Source organism: Neopsephotus bourkii, unplaced genomic scaffold, assembly GCF_033783945.1.
Source record: "Neopsephotus bourkii isolate Nb327-2 ecotype Australia unplaced genomic scaffold, CSIRO-AGI_Nbou_v1 NB_1248, whole genome shotgun sequence".
In the NCBI taxonomy this organism is placed as follows: domain Eukaryota; kingdom Metazoa; phylum Chordata; class Aves; order Psittaciformes; family Psittacidae; genus Neopsephotus; species Neopsephotus bourkii.
In genome coordinates, this window is record NW_026901733.1 from 5,251,882 (window position 1) to 5,267,138 (window position 15,257).

Below are 15,257 nucleotides of genomic sequence, written 5' to 3' on the forward strand. Positions count from 1 at the left end.
CTGACTCATTTCAAACAATTCCAGAAAGTCTGCAAGGAAGGTTTTCTTACGACAAAATCCACATTCATTCCCCACCAACCACTCTAAGCAGATCACGTTTTTCCAGGTGTCCACTAACTCCTACCTCATTTTTCTAATCAGTTTCTATTCACCTATCCAATAGCAGCTGGCAGTTACAAAGACCACTTGGAATCCTGTACTGGTTCTGGCTGGGATGGAGATAACTTTCTTCATAGCAGGTGTGTGGTGCTGTTTTGGATTTCTTGCAAAAATAGTGCTGATAACACACCAGCAAAGATGGAATACAGGGAACAAAGATAAACTTCATAATAAGTCCTGAATTAAGAAATGTTCTTGAAGACAAAAGAATAATAAAACAGCGGTTTGGGTTGTTTTTTTTTCTTGAAGTGTCACCTCTCTGTTTCTCTCCAATTTGTTGGCTGGTCCTTACCTTCATTTGGCATTTTCCTCCTCAGCTTTTTAACTACTTTTTTACTTAAAGAGTAAGCTTGAGCAGTAGAAGTTGATGTTGTGGTCAATGAGAAGCCTCTTCAACACTGACAATTCTGCAAGAAATGCTGGGAGGGTTAAGGAACAATGTTTCCTATGACAGAAATGTCGAATAGATCACCAACATCCAACAGTTCCTCCCATCCCTGTTGCAATGGGGGAATGAGCAAACAGTAATTTCAGGCATGGAAACTGCGGAGATTATGGTATAACAAAATGTGAACTGGAGGAATAGGGAACCCAAGTGGCAACCCCTACAGTGGGGAAAAACTTGTTTTCTAATAGTGGAGGAAGAAAGAAACCTTAAAGGGAACAGTTCAAAGAGTAGGACCAAAAATTGTATTAAAAAGATGCTTGATTACGTGGTGAATGAACTGAAGGCTGGGAATGGAAATGAAATACAGAACAAGAGTGTCAGGGAGGTCAGCAGAGATGAGAAGAGCTGGAGTTAGAACTGAAAAGGGACAAAAGTAGCAGAAGAACTTAGGTGTAAGGAAAAGTATGGGGAAAAGAGGCATGAATATGATTTTTAGCTTCTGTTAAAAAAGAAAACCTAAAAACAAAAGCAAGCACATTTGAACAGAAAGTATTAAGACTCCTCAACAGAAAAGCTTACGTTTATCCCATCATCAATCCAAACATTCAGGTATTTAATAGGAAAAACTTACATACAATACAGTCGTAACAGCAATTTTATTAAATTATCTGTAATAGTAAAAATGCGTAATCACAGAAATCTAAGAAATCTACGGATTAGTAGAACAAAACCAAACTAAAATCCACTTTACTTTGTTCCATGTAGCCTGCTGATGATATTCCACCAGTGCATCTGTAAGAGTCTGTGTAACTTTAAGGATAAATGAAGCATCATCTTCATTCAGGATCTCAAAACTTTGCTAGGAAAACAAAACAGCACAGAATGTATTTTTCAAGTATCACCATGTACAAACAAAACCTGCAGAAACCTCATTTTTTATATCTATCTACAAAGCAGATACAGCTTTTCCTTTTAATCCCATAAACTAGGGTTGGGGAGGTGGAATGGAAGAGAATACTCACAAAGGAAACTGCAGCTACCCAATATATTCCTTTGGAAAGGCACAACCCAAGAATATGCCTGAAAATATCTACACTAGAATGCTTTTCCTTATGTAAGGAAAGTACCTATTCCCAAGATACCCAATATCTGCATATAAATGAATGTGTACAACTTCCCTGAGGCAATTAAGTTATAACCCATTTCTCTGGAAAGGAGCAGAAAGCCAGAACACTGCTGACTCTGTGCCTTGCCTTATACTGAACCTTTTTCTTCTCAAAATAACTAAGTAAAAACCAGTCTTTGAAACTCTGAAGTTCTAGTAGGGAAAACGTTGTAAAACCAACAGCCCTTACAGAGAGTACTATGTGCATCATCCTCTTGCCTACACTAACAAAGTTCTGCTGAAAACACTTCCAGTGGGCACAACATAACAGAACTACAGGTCTGTCCTATCAATACAAAGTCTTCTGGATTAGAAACAAACACTTTTCAACACCATAGACAATACAAAAAAGTAGTTAAAAGCTATAATGATGGTGGAATTTGAGATCCTCGGGACAGTGAGAAGAGCGTGCAGCAAGCTCACTGCCCTGGACTTCAAAAGAGCAGACTTTGGCCTCTTCAGGAACCTGCTTAGTAAGGTTCCATGGGATATAGCCCTAGAGGGCAGGGGGGCTCAAGACTCTTGGTTGATATTCAAGGATCACCTGCTACAAGCTCAGGAGTGTTGCATCCCAACTAGAAGGAAGTGCAGCAGGAGGGCCAGGAGACCTCCTTGGATGGATAAGGAGCTGCTGAGGAAAATTCAAATGAAAAAAAGAGTCTTATAGAAAGTGGAAGCAAGGACAGGCGGCCTGGGAAGAGTACAGGGATGTTGTCCAGGAAGCTAGGGACCAGGTTAGGAAAGCTAAGGCCCAGTTAGAATTAAACTTGGCTAGGGATATTAAGGATAACAGGAAGGGATTCTACAGGTACATAGCAAATAAAAAACAGATTAGGGAGAATGTAGGCCCCCTCAGGAAGCTCTCGGGTGAACTAGCTACACAGGATTTGGAGAAGGCTGAGGTTCTGAATGACTTCTTTGCCTCGGTCTTCACTGGCAAAGGCTCTGACCGCACCACCCAAGTCTTGGAAGGCAGACACAAGGACTGTGAGAATGAAGACCTTGGGCCCACTGTAGGAGAGGAATTGGTTCGAGACCATCTTAAAAATCTGAACGTGCACAAGTCCATGGGTCCTGATGAAATCCATCCGCGGGTCCTGAAGGAGCTGGTGAATGAAGTTGCTAAGCCGCTGGCCATCATATTTGAAAAATCATGGCAGTCAGGTGAAGTTCCCGACGACTGGAAAAAGGGAAATATAACCCCCATTTTCAAGAAGGGGAAAATGGATGACCCGGGGAATTACAGACCAGTCAGTCTCACCTCTGTGCCTGGCAAAATCTTAGAGCAGATTCTCCTGGAAGGCATGCTAAGGCACATGAAAAACAACAAGGTGCTTGGTGACAGCCAGCATGGCTTCACTAAGGGGAAATCCTGCCTGACCAGGTTCGTGGCCTTCTATGATGGGGCTATGGAACTGATGGACAGGGTATAGCAGTTGATGTCGTCTGCCTGGACTTATGTAAATTGTTTGACACTGTCCCACATGACATCCTTGTCTCTAAACTGGAGAGACATCAACTTGATAGATGGATCACTCGGTGGATATAGAACTGGCTGGATGGCCACACACAAAGAGTTGTGGTCAATGGCTCAGTGTCCAGCTGGAGACCAGTAATGAGTGGTGTCCCTCAGGGATTGGTGTTGGGACTGGTCTTGTTGAACATCTTCATTGCTGACATGGACAGTGGGATTGAGTGGGCCCTCAGCAAGTTTGCCAATGACACCAAGCTGCGTGGTTCGGTTGATACGCTGGAGGGAAGGAATGCCATCCAGAGGGACCTTGACACGCTTGTGAGGTGGGCTGATGCCAACCTCAGGAAGTTTAACCATGCCAAGTGCAAGGTTCTACACCTGGGTCGGAACAATCCCAGGCACAGCTACAGGTTGGGCAGAGAAGAGATTCAGAGCAGCCCTGCAGAGAAGGACTTGGGGGCGTTGGTCGATGCGAAAATGAACATGAGCTGGCTTCGGTGTGCACTTGCAGCCCAGAAAACCAACTGTATCCTGGGCTGCATCAAAAGGAACATGACCAGCAGGTCAAAGGAGGTGATCCTGCCCCTTTACTCTGCTCTTGTGAGACCTCACTTGGAGTATTGTGTGCAGTTCTGGTGTCCTCAACATAAAAAGGACATGGAACTGTTGGAACAAGTCCAGAGAAGGGCCACGAGGATGATCAGGGGACTGGAGCACTTCCCATATGAAGATAGGCTGAGAAAGTTGGGGCTGTTCAGCCTGAAGAAGAGAAGGCTGCGTGGAGACCTCATAGCAGCCTTCCAGTATCTGAAGGGGGCCTATAGGGATGCTGGGAGGGACTCTTCATTAGGGACTGTAGTGATAGGACAAGGAGTAATGGCTTAAAACTTAAACAGGGGAAGTTTAGATTGAATATAAGGAGGAAATTCTTTCCTGTTAGGGTGGTGAGGCACTAGAATAGGTTGTCCAGGGAGGTTGTGAATGCTCCATCCCTGGCAGTGTTCAAGGCCGGGTTGGAAGAGGCCTTATTGATATGGTTTAGTGTGAGGTGTCCCTGCCGATGGCAGAGGGTTGGAACTTGATGATCTTAAGGTCCTTTCCAACCCTAACTATTCTATGATTCTATAATTAAGTTTATATGTAACAGCATAACAAGGATTATATTCTTAACACTATTAGTATTTACCTCTCCTGGTTTGCACAACTTATATTTAAGAAGATTTTGTCAAAAACTAGGTGGAAAAACAGACTGCCTGTATTTTGGCTTTTGTTAACTGCTACATTGTAAACTTAGTAATTCTGTGATTATCCCTCCTTTTCCCCCCCAAAAAAATACATTGCAAGATTTAACACCAAATAACTCAATAGGTCTTCTTGACTAATGAATTCTTCAGGATTTGCTGTAATTCTTGCTGCTTAATTAAAAAAAAAAAGGAGTTTAGAGATCTATTATATGCAGTAATTATAACTAAAACAGTAATTATTATTATGGTTATTCTAGATTCTTGCTCTAATTAAATTGTGTGTGCTTCTATGAAATTTGTACATGTTTTAATGACAAAGAAGGAACTTGTTCTTGATAGTTTTGCTTAGTAACTTGCAGCTAATTTATTGTCAATAATATTAGTTTGAATAAGCAAAAGCAAACGTGATGCCAATCATACAGAAAAGTAATTATTTCCCCAACTATTTGTAAACTGGAGCTACCCATTAATGGAAAAACATTACCTCAACTTCCTCATTGTCTTCCTGCCACAGTTTAGTGGTCTCACACCTTAAGATAGAATGAATAAATAGAAAAACCCAGCATACAGTTGGTTGAGCTATCAAAACTGTGTAGCCAGTCAATAACTGTTATCAGTTTAAATTCCAGCTGCACTACTACAGTAGTTCTGATACACCCTGAAAGGTTACATATTATTTCCTTGCAGAAATCCTAGTGGTCCCAGCTATCACTGTAAAAATTATTTATAAGGTTTGGGGATTTTTTAGCACGATTAGCTAGCATATAAATTCTAAAACCCAGAATTAAGAAAAAAGTTTGACATTGGTAGTAAAAGCTGTAAGCTTTTGGTATGCATCGCATACCAAGATTTCTACTTTTATTGGGTAACAGTAAATAAGCAAAAGGTGTTAGCCCTCCATGTCTGGGAGAGATAGTATTGATTAAAAATTAAGAAACATTTTAAGAGAATGTCGTTATAGCAAAACCAAAGAACTAATTGTTGGAACAAAAATCTTATGTTTAGGTTGATGTGTGTACTTTCCTTACTCAATGCTTCCCTGTGGTTCCTGGTGTTGCACAAAGATGACTGGTGTTGGGAGATATCCCCCTCGCACAAAGGCTGATAGTTTTAACTAAATTCACAATACTGTTATTTCTAAAGATGTTTACCAACAGCAAGCACAGTTTCACCAGTTTAGAACTGCACACAATAATTCTTATTGTTCCTCCGCAAAATCTGTTATAAAGACGAATTCCAATTGTTACAGCTATTTACTGATTATCTTTTCCCTCTAAAATCAGTTCACATACCACCCTAATTATCTAAAATGAACCCGTAACAGAGGGGTTTTTAAACCATGCTGGAACATTCTTTTTGAACTTGTAATACATGATGATTATACCTTAAGGATACACAGCTAAATATAAAAACTAGTTGCATCTAGAGCAAAATCTGAGGTCACTTTACATGCACCACGTTTTCTGCTGAGGAGTTTGCAGCTCAGCACAATTTCAGAGGACGAACATTTTACTATTATTATATACTTTCCTCACAGCATACCCTTGCAAATCCAATGTAGACAGTTACCATCTACAACATTTTCCTTCGATTAAAGGGTTTTTTGGGGGGTAGACTTTGTGTTTAGCTTACTTTTCTGAGTTGTACCCTTTGCTGCCCTCTTCATCTGTGTTGCCTTTGCTGCTTTCAATATCTTTATTAGGTTCAAACTTCTCGTCTGGTTTTGCCTGTTCTTTCTGACTTTTTTTCCTGCTGCTCTTGAACATTCCTTTAATCTAAAACAATAAATCCAGTATACTTAGTAATGGCTTTCCAACATTTTAGTTTTAAAGTATTCTTTTTTCTATGATTCTTTGTTTCTGTGAAACACTGGAATTATACTTTTCTCTGCCACAGGCCCCAAATCCATCTGCACATTGTGCAAATTCACATTCTATAGAAGAACATATTTATAGAAGCTATAAACAGGCACAGAGTAAACAACTGATGTATTAGTGAAAATAAAAAAAAAAAGAGAATAAAAAATACACTCTCCTACCTAGAATAGGGTCTGGCATTCTTCCATCCTTAATTTTACAGCCTTTTATTTCTTCATTACTACGTGATGTATCCACATGCTGAACTTTAGCCTTTGAAGGGCTGTCATCTGCATCAGGACCTAAAAACATGCTTGAAAGGTAGCACAATGGACATTACCTTTGTAGAGGAGTAGTCTAAACTGCACTTCAGTTTCAAGTCTGTGTGCACTGTTAGTTACAAGCATTTAGAGTAAATTTATAAGCATTATTATGGGGGAGCATATTAAATATGAGCTAACCATTAATAACAAAGTTTTAAATATTTGATACCCTGGTTATAATTGCATACATAAATTTCTTAAAATATGTCAATATTAAAAATACATTGACATAATTTGCACATAAATACGCACATACTGTAAATACAAAATATTGCACATATCTAAGTGCAAAATTAGGCACAGCAACCAAGAAGTCAAGAACATAATTTGAATAGGATTGCACATTTCAAAACAGTTTGCTAGGTTCAAAATTTATATCCTTCTTCTTCAGAGTACGACACTGCCAATTTAGATCATTATAGAAGTAATCTTCCTATAACTTCTGTAGAGCTATTTTAATAACCTATTTATATACTAATATACATTAAAATTAAGAACATTAGTTTTAATTCAAACCTTCATTTTCATGCAGGTCTGAGAATGAGGGTCTTGTAGCAATTTTTTAGCCATTTCCTAAAATAGTACACAATTGTACTGACTGTACCTCTGGATGACATTGTACTACGATGAGTTTTGAAAGGTTAAACTGAGTGGAGAATTCTCACAGATAATGCTTTAAGAATTCTGTCTGGCTTTCTTTACTGCAATTTAAATACACACACAGAGCTCCAACCTGCTTTTTTTGCCCAGTTCACCAAAATACTCCTGAGTATTTGGCACTGCAGGGACTACGGCAGTTACTAGATAAAAAAAAGCATTGGTAAAGGATCCCAAGAATGGGATGGAAAGAGGGAGACAGAACAAAGCCTTATAAAACAGATGTCTTCAGTTACATTGCCTGTGGAAGAACTTCTTCATCCATCAAATTTTCAATTTGAGCCGTACAAAATGCAGCTTAGAATATAAGCACATACAATTACTGACCAAATCTTTCAACTTACCATTAAATCAAGCTGATTTAGATCAAAGGGAATTTACCCAAATTAGAAACGTACAATTTACATCCCACTGAGCACACTTACGTTCTTGCCATCTCTTCATTACTGGAGCATCTGTAACAATCTAAAAATAAAACCCATTTATGTTTGTTATTTTATGGATCAAATTATTCCATATGTATTTCATCAGAGTTAAATGTTTGTATTTTTAAGGATATATGACCAGTAGGTTAAATATGTGTCAATCCCTGAATGGATATTTGACAAGTCAGTAAGTCAGTTGCTACTATTAAGTTGTTGTTAGAGCTAATTAAAAAAAGCCCACAAAACCTCAAATAGATGGTTTCAGAAAATATATCAGTGAAATTAAATCAGATAATGCATAATCTATTTAAAAGCTCCTTAAATCAAGGACGGATTTGCTATGGATGCAGTGAAACTTCCCAGAAAAACAAAACTGGCTACAAAACGGTATAGAAATAATGAATTCCATCCACATGAAGATAAATCTCAAGTAAAATAAAGTCTTGAGTCAAAAAGAACTTTGATTTAAGCAGGTCAAAAGAAAAAGTTGTTGCCAATACTCAGGTTTGGTTTTCTTTTTAAAGCAAGGGTTAAAAATGAAGAATATGGAGACTGAATTTGATGATCTGAAATCTCTCCCTTCAAGAGCATTTGTTCTAGAAGACAGACTTGATCTTCCAACATTCCCATACTTTTTTTTTTTTTTTTTTAATCAAAAGAGAGTAGGATCAGTACCGGCTCTTATCCTTCAGCCTCACTGTGACAGTATATGGGTCTTCTTTCAGATAAGCATGACATAGTGAGCTTCAACACAGTAACACTGTGAACTCTGCATTGAAACAAGTCATAGCCAATACACATTAATAGACCTTGCCAAGAAACACTGCTTAACAAGCAGGATGTTGTCAGACATTGAAATTGATGGAGAAAACAAATTTGATGTATACCATAAGGAACACTAAGCCCCTGAGTAAGCTTATGAATCAGAGTAAAGTACACCTCAATAACAAACTTTGCCATCCTGTCCAGATAAAAGGTGGTAAACATTTCTAAATATTTTTGTGGGGTAAACATCAACAGAAAAAATTATGAGATGTATTCATAAGAACATGCTTCTACGTGTGCAGCTCTTCCCAGGAATTTAAGCTCATGGTGCTCCTGTGATCCCATGCCATTGCTGATAACCTCACATCCTTCTGCAAATTCCCACACTTCCCTCTGGACTAACAGAATTTTTACCTGTTTTTTCTGAGAATTGCCATAGGCTGTTAACAAATCACAAACTAATTCTGAAAAGTCATAAAGGTGGTTTCCTAGCAACAATGAAACAAGTTATTTTATGCACGCACACAGAGCTGTGTGTAAAATATTAACATGGATATTTTGTGTTATTTTTGTACTCCAGAGTCATATTTCTGTAGACACAGGCAGCATGAGTATTATTTCAAACAAGAGAAATACTTATGATGGCAGTGACCAATGGGAAAATGTGCCCAAAATAATTCTGGAAGAATTAAGACAATTAAAAGCACTTGAAAAAAAGATTTAAAAAGCAAAATTTTCCTATCATCCAAAGCAGATATGCCCACCATAACAGAAATTACTTTGTGTTCTTAGTAAATATTATACTGGAATTCTTAATTCTGGGATTCTTAAAGGAAGGTACCTTTATTTGTTTTCGTCCTTCTTTCTTCTCAATTGTTAATGCAAGTTGCTTAACTTTTCTGTTCAGTTCAGAGCCTTTACCCTTAACTTCACCAGATTCTGCTATCTCAGGATAATGTTGTTTCTAGAAAATAAAGAAATGCAAATCCTGAAGTCACACTTTATCCTACACAATTCTTTCCAGATCTAGCACAGCTAATGATGATGAGGGATAAATCAACTTTTACATATACATAGCAGAACTTATTAAAGTGGTTATGTATAGAGTCACAGAACGATTAAGTGGACTGAAGCCAAATATTCTGCTCAAAGCAGGGTTGACACTGAATGCTGAACTGGTTGCACAGGGCTTTGTCCACCTGGGTCTTAAAAACCTCTGAATACAGCGATTCCCCATCTCTCTGGGCAACCAGCTCCAATGTTTGGCTGCCCTCACAGTGAAAAAGTACTTTACGTTAAGTAGGAAACTCGGACTTATGTTCCTGCCAAGAACCTAATTTTGCCTTCATAGTAACTTCCCCTGAGATGTTTTCTTCTCAAGGCTGAACAAGCCAAATTACCTTAGCCTCTCCAAACAATGCAAAAGCTTCAGCCCTCTGACTATCTTGGCAGCTCTCCACTGAACTCACCTATTTCATCAATAGCTTTCTAGTCTGCCATAGCGCAAAACTAGACACAATATTCTAGATATGGCCTAACTAAGAATAGGGAAATAATAAATTCCTTTCACCTACTGGCTATACCCTTGTTAGCATAGCTCAGATTGCTGTTAGCCTTCATTGATGTCAAGGTACTCTACTTGTGTTTAGCTTGTTATCAGCCAGGACCCCCAGCTACTTTCCAGAAGAACAAATTCCAGCCATTTTGTGTCCTGTCTTTCCCACTGCCTAAGGTTAATCCATCCCAAGTGCATGACTTAAAAGTTACCCTTGTTGAATTATTCTGTTTTATAATACTTAAGAATATAGCAGAGATGCAGTCAACAAGCATGACATTCAGAATTGCAGGAAGCAGTTCAAAAAAACCCAAAAGAAATACAAGAGCTGAGAACATCAAAATTCAGCATATACATCTGAAGTAATGACCAGAAGCACCATGTTTACAAAGGACATCATTGCAGACCCATTGCAGTAGATCTGATAACGTTAGCTCTAAAACCACCTAAAAAATGTTGTACGAACCCAACATTCTCAACATTCTATGACTAAGATCTGTGGGATATAATACCAACTTTGAGCAGATATTCTATGGAAGTATCAAAATACTTTTCAGAATACTGCTCTCTCTGTTCTGTTAAAGCCCATTCTAAACAATATATTCAAGTAAATATTTAAAGACTGGGCAACTTCGTTTCTCTAAACATACTCAAAAAAATATCGTATTTCTACATTTGTAGGCCAAAATGAACCTTACGAGCTTCGAAAATTTCCATAAAACAGATCTTACATGTCTTGTTCAGCCACAAAACTGGGAATAAAACTTTATTTTTTCCCCATTCCAAGTCATAGCCTCCATACAATACATATTGTGTTCATTTACAATTATGTTCCTTTTAATCTAAAGCATATGAAAGATGGAACAATTTCTTCATTGATCCAGTTGTTTAAGATAATGCAAAATTTAGTCAAAAGCCTAAATGATCTCGAGATTCCTTCCAACCCTAACGATCCTGTGATTCTGTGCAATATTAAGAGCAGATTTCATTATTAACATTACTGATCAACCAAAAGAGAATAAACTAAAAACTCAATGTCAGCAAGGAACAGGCATACACCTTATCAATGAGAAGAATTTTAAATCCATTTATCACAGTTGCACAGTGGCAATACAAACACACACATTTTCACAAAAGCTTACGTAACACCTTCATTATAATTATTTTTTTAATCATAAGATGACTAACAAATTCTGTAATTAAATCACTACATTAAAAATAATCAAAAACCAAACAAGGTCCACAGCACCATTACTCTAGAAACTTACCAGGTATGCCAGTCTGTGTTTGGACCACAAACATGCATGAACATGTTACTCAGTCCTGTTTGGCAGTGGCACAGTTGACATTCATAGAGAAAAGGGGAATTTTCTTTTGGTCAGTATTCAATGATATAATTAAGTCCTGTATTAATAGAAAAGAAAAAAAGTTAGGAAATGTTATGTTTGCTGAAACAGCTAATCAGTGCTGGTTAAAAAGGAGACATTAATGGAAATGTTTACTAGTGTGTACCAAACACAGCAATCAAGATTTTCTAGGATGATCAGTTATTTTATCTGCTGGGTGTCTACAATTCCTCAGCACCAAAGGTACCAAGCTGAATTGCTTTAGGATACGCTATGTTCACCACTTCAGGACCCGACAACTAAAAAAAACCCATCTAAATGAATACTAACAATAACTCTTCTCTAACTATTTAGAATTTATTGTAATATATGCCCCTGCAGTTATTTTTCCTGTCCACTCCACTCTCCCCTCCATAGGATGGGCAGTTAAATTGCAAAGAACAGTAACAACCATTTAGGTCTAAGTTCATTTCTGTCATATCACCTTAGTTTGTTTCTAGAGAATATTCTCAACATGTGGTATCCACCCTAATCAGAAATATTCCAGGCCAAATCCAATGATTCTGTCACTAAGATTAGTCATTTTCATACCATATTATTGGGTACTCAGTGTAAACATGGCAAGATTTTATTACACATTACCCAATTCTACATTTAAAAAATTAATGAACACTCTTTCAAGGTAAACATCACACAAGCAACCATTTATGTATTAAAAGCCCTCACTGAGTGCAAGTTCTGAATCTTTTCATGTATTAAGCTGTTCTTGCAAGGTCTGTCCATGATACCTCTCTGGCTGCATTTGCACTGTAAATTAAAATTAATTTTATGTAATCCCACATCATCATCTATAAATCAGTCTTTGTGGTCTAAAGTCACATCACAAAACCCCTCCAAAATGAAACACGCTCCTGAGTGGAAACTTTGGCCTAGAGAAAACATGCTGAGAAACTCACATTCAAGTGAACCTGTGGCTTGTAGATAGCCCCACATCACAAATTAAGTCAGTTACTGAGAAACATTATCCCCACCCCAATTGTATTTTCACTCTTCTTTACAGCATTTTGTTTGCAAATACCCTTTTTAAGTATTATCACCAAATACTGCTGCAGATAAAAAATACAGTGAACGTAAATGAATTCCCAATGACCTACTGTCCTGGGTCCTATCCTTAAACCATGACACCAACTAAGGTCTAGATACCACTTGTAACACTGTACCTCAAAACATTTTATTTCTTCCAATTTCTTTTTTCTTACCATAATCAGGAAGTTTCACAGGTATTTTCACTTGCTTCCCTGAGCCATTACTAAATAAAAAAACAGAAGTGGAAATTAAATGATAAGTGTAGAAACCAATTTGGTATGATGGATTTTTTTTAAAGCAAAGTTTGAGCTTTCGTTGACACAAGAAAAATAAGCTATGCTTAGTTTTGAATGTGCTATGAGATGTCCAAAAAACAGACAAAAGACATCCAAATCACACCAAACAGTAGCAAAGGTATTTAATGTCAGGCAATTTGACGAAGCAGGTAGAAAGGAAGACCAATCAAGACACTAGTTAGCATACAACAAAGATTCCAACACACATCACAAAATTATATTATTAAACAGTGGCTTAAACTGAAAGTAATTCTGGCTGCAATATAGTTTATATAGAAGACAACCTGCAACAAGGGGAAAACCTGACTCACTCACTACTGTGCAAATATTTTCTATTCTACAATGAACAAAGCTTAATTTCATAAATTTCAGGGCTACTTTAATCCAGTACATTGCAGCAATTTAATTTAAATCCAATGAACTCGAGGCACTTAAACTGCTGGCCCATACACTGCCTGCCAGGGTACTTGACTCAGCCCAGAACCCTGCTGCCTTCTGAAAAAGGTCAGCAGTTATCCCCTCTCCAGTCAAATACCTTTTTCTATACACACACGGCATGTGACACAGCTGGGGACGGAGAACCTTGAGATATTTTAAATCTTAAAGGTCTCTAGGGTCTTAAATTCTTTAAGGTTTCTCAAAAGTTTAATTAAGGTGATTTGTGGTATTGTAATTTTGCATACCTCTTACTCATATTATTGATAGATTTCTGTAGCATTAGGTAGTTATGTCATTAAAGAACACTAGACAGGTCTTAAAGCACAAGTCTCCAGAAAGCCTTTTTCTTGTTTGTTTCATGAACTTCTACATTGGGACAGAGGGAAAGGCACATGTATAGAACAGAACAGGAAGGAAAAAAATCTTGTACTTACCAATGCCATGAGCTTTCAGTGCTTCTTCAACCTAAATTATCAAGTTATCAGCCAACAAAGAAGACAGACACTTAAGAGTCAAAGAGTAACAATGCAAACATTTTATCGTTTATAAAATGAATGAGATTAGCACCAGCACCACAGATCAGTTCAGGTGATCAGGTAATTACATGAAAGAAACATGCAACATTTTTCCTAGATTGTCTACAGTTTCAGTAATCCCATTCTGCATTTATTAACTGCCACATATTCTCATGTATTGTGTTTACTAATCCAGAATAAGACACAAAGTTGTAACATTTTCTAATGTACAAAACTAAGTTCTAGTTTATTGCAGTAAACAATAAAGTAACAAAACTAGCTAAGTATCTGAAATTGCATGCTTTAACACTACATTAAAGGTTAGATTTCAAACACATATTCTATTGTTAAATAAATCTGTAAAATCTGAAAAAAGGTGTATTCAAAAACAGATCTTAACCGCCTTGTGTTTGAATCCATTGAAGTGAATCTGCAAGTTTAATGCAGAAGCACACCAGATTTTGCAAATCCAGGATAAAAAGAAGTATTTCTAGCACTGCACAAAAGCAACAGAAAAAAATACCTCTAATGTCAAACCAAAACAAATCTGCTATCGACATGTCAGTATACGTAAATTCTAAAAAGTACTGTTCCTCCAAAGACAAACTAAAGCAGCTTCTAGAACTTTTCTCTACGAGGCTCCAACACAGTGGAATAAAAAGGAATCTCCACATCACACAAAAATCTCAGAGTCTCCAGAACCCTGCGGCTCTCTTATAGCATATTTTTGTGTTGATAAGTAAAAATATATCCAAGATCTTCCTCACACACTATCAACCAAATCTGAACCAGGGGCACAGCATAATTGTAACACACCAGTACATCAGCCTGCGATGAGCCAGTTCTCCTTAGTGCTGCATCCAGACTAACACACTTACTCTGATTAGTTTGGGGCCTGCCTCACTCACACGCATGTGAAGTTTTCTATCGCAGCTGGTTTATGCCTGGGCTGGTTCAGAACAGGAGCAGATTAGGTTTAAATTTATGTGAATTAACAAAGGCAGTCCAAATATTTTCTCCTCCTCTAAAAACACCCCAAGATGCTCAAAACAACAGTGATAAACCCAGGATCATAAATTACGATATTAATTTTTCCCTGACCAGGAGCTGCAGTTTAATCTTCTACTTCAAAATAACACCTTTATTTAGAAACATAATAGTAACATTTCCATTTAGTTAGTTAGTTCCTGGCACACATCCAAGTAAAAAGCAAAGTGAGATCAACTCTAGTGCTATTTCTCAATTTTGTTCAAGGAATAATAATAATAAAGTTCACACTTGATTTAGTCTAACTTTGTTCTACCAAAATTACTTTGTATTAATTACAATTTTCAGTGAGGAATACTTACATTGCAGTAAAAGGGGTTTACTTGCTTCTTTATCTCAGCATTAGTGTCCATATTTGATCTTTAGATGATGAGGCAACCCTAGGAAAATAGAAAAAAGGATTGCAAGCTATTGTTTTAACTTCAGAAAACCATTCATATTCTTGCTTCACCTATTTAAGGGTCATGTCTATGCCAATTTTAATTTGTGCCTCACAGTTACATTTAATGTTTAAATCT

General features: G+C 37.4%; 2 long non-coding RNA genes across 4 annotated transcripts; both read right to left on the reverse strand.

Moving 5' to 3' along the window:
- Positions 1-1,250: 1,250 nt before the first annotated feature.
- LOC133218372 (uncharacterized) lies at positions 1,251-9,453 on the reverse strand. 3 transcript variants are annotated; one of them, XR_009727120.1, is made up of 7 exons: positions 9,298-9,453; positions 7,611-7,731; positions 6,469-6,588; positions 6,063-6,205; positions 4,910-4,960; positions 4,540-4,594; positions 1,251-1,406 (listed from the first exon to the last, which is right to left on the reverse strand). It is a non-coding gene; the product is annotated as an uncharacterized LOC133218372 (long non-coding RNA). The 3 variants fall into 3 exon arrangements; XR_009727119.1 differs by having other exon boundaries at positions 6,469-6,599; XR_009727121.1 differs by lacking the exon at positions 9,298-9,453 and having other exon boundaries at positions 1,266-1,406; positions 7,692-7,705.
- A 1,832-nt stretch (positions 9,454-11,285) lies between these two features.
- Positions 11,286-14,189, reverse strand: LOC133218382 (uncharacterized). The gene is made up of 4 exons (XR_009727128.1): positions 14,093-14,189; positions 12,617-13,642; positions 12,084-12,164; positions 11,286-11,415 (listed from the first exon to the last, which is right to left on the reverse strand). It is a non-coding gene; the product is annotated as an uncharacterized LOC133218382 (long non-coding RNA).
- Between the last annotated feature and the right edge of the window lie 1,068 nt (positions 14,190-15,257).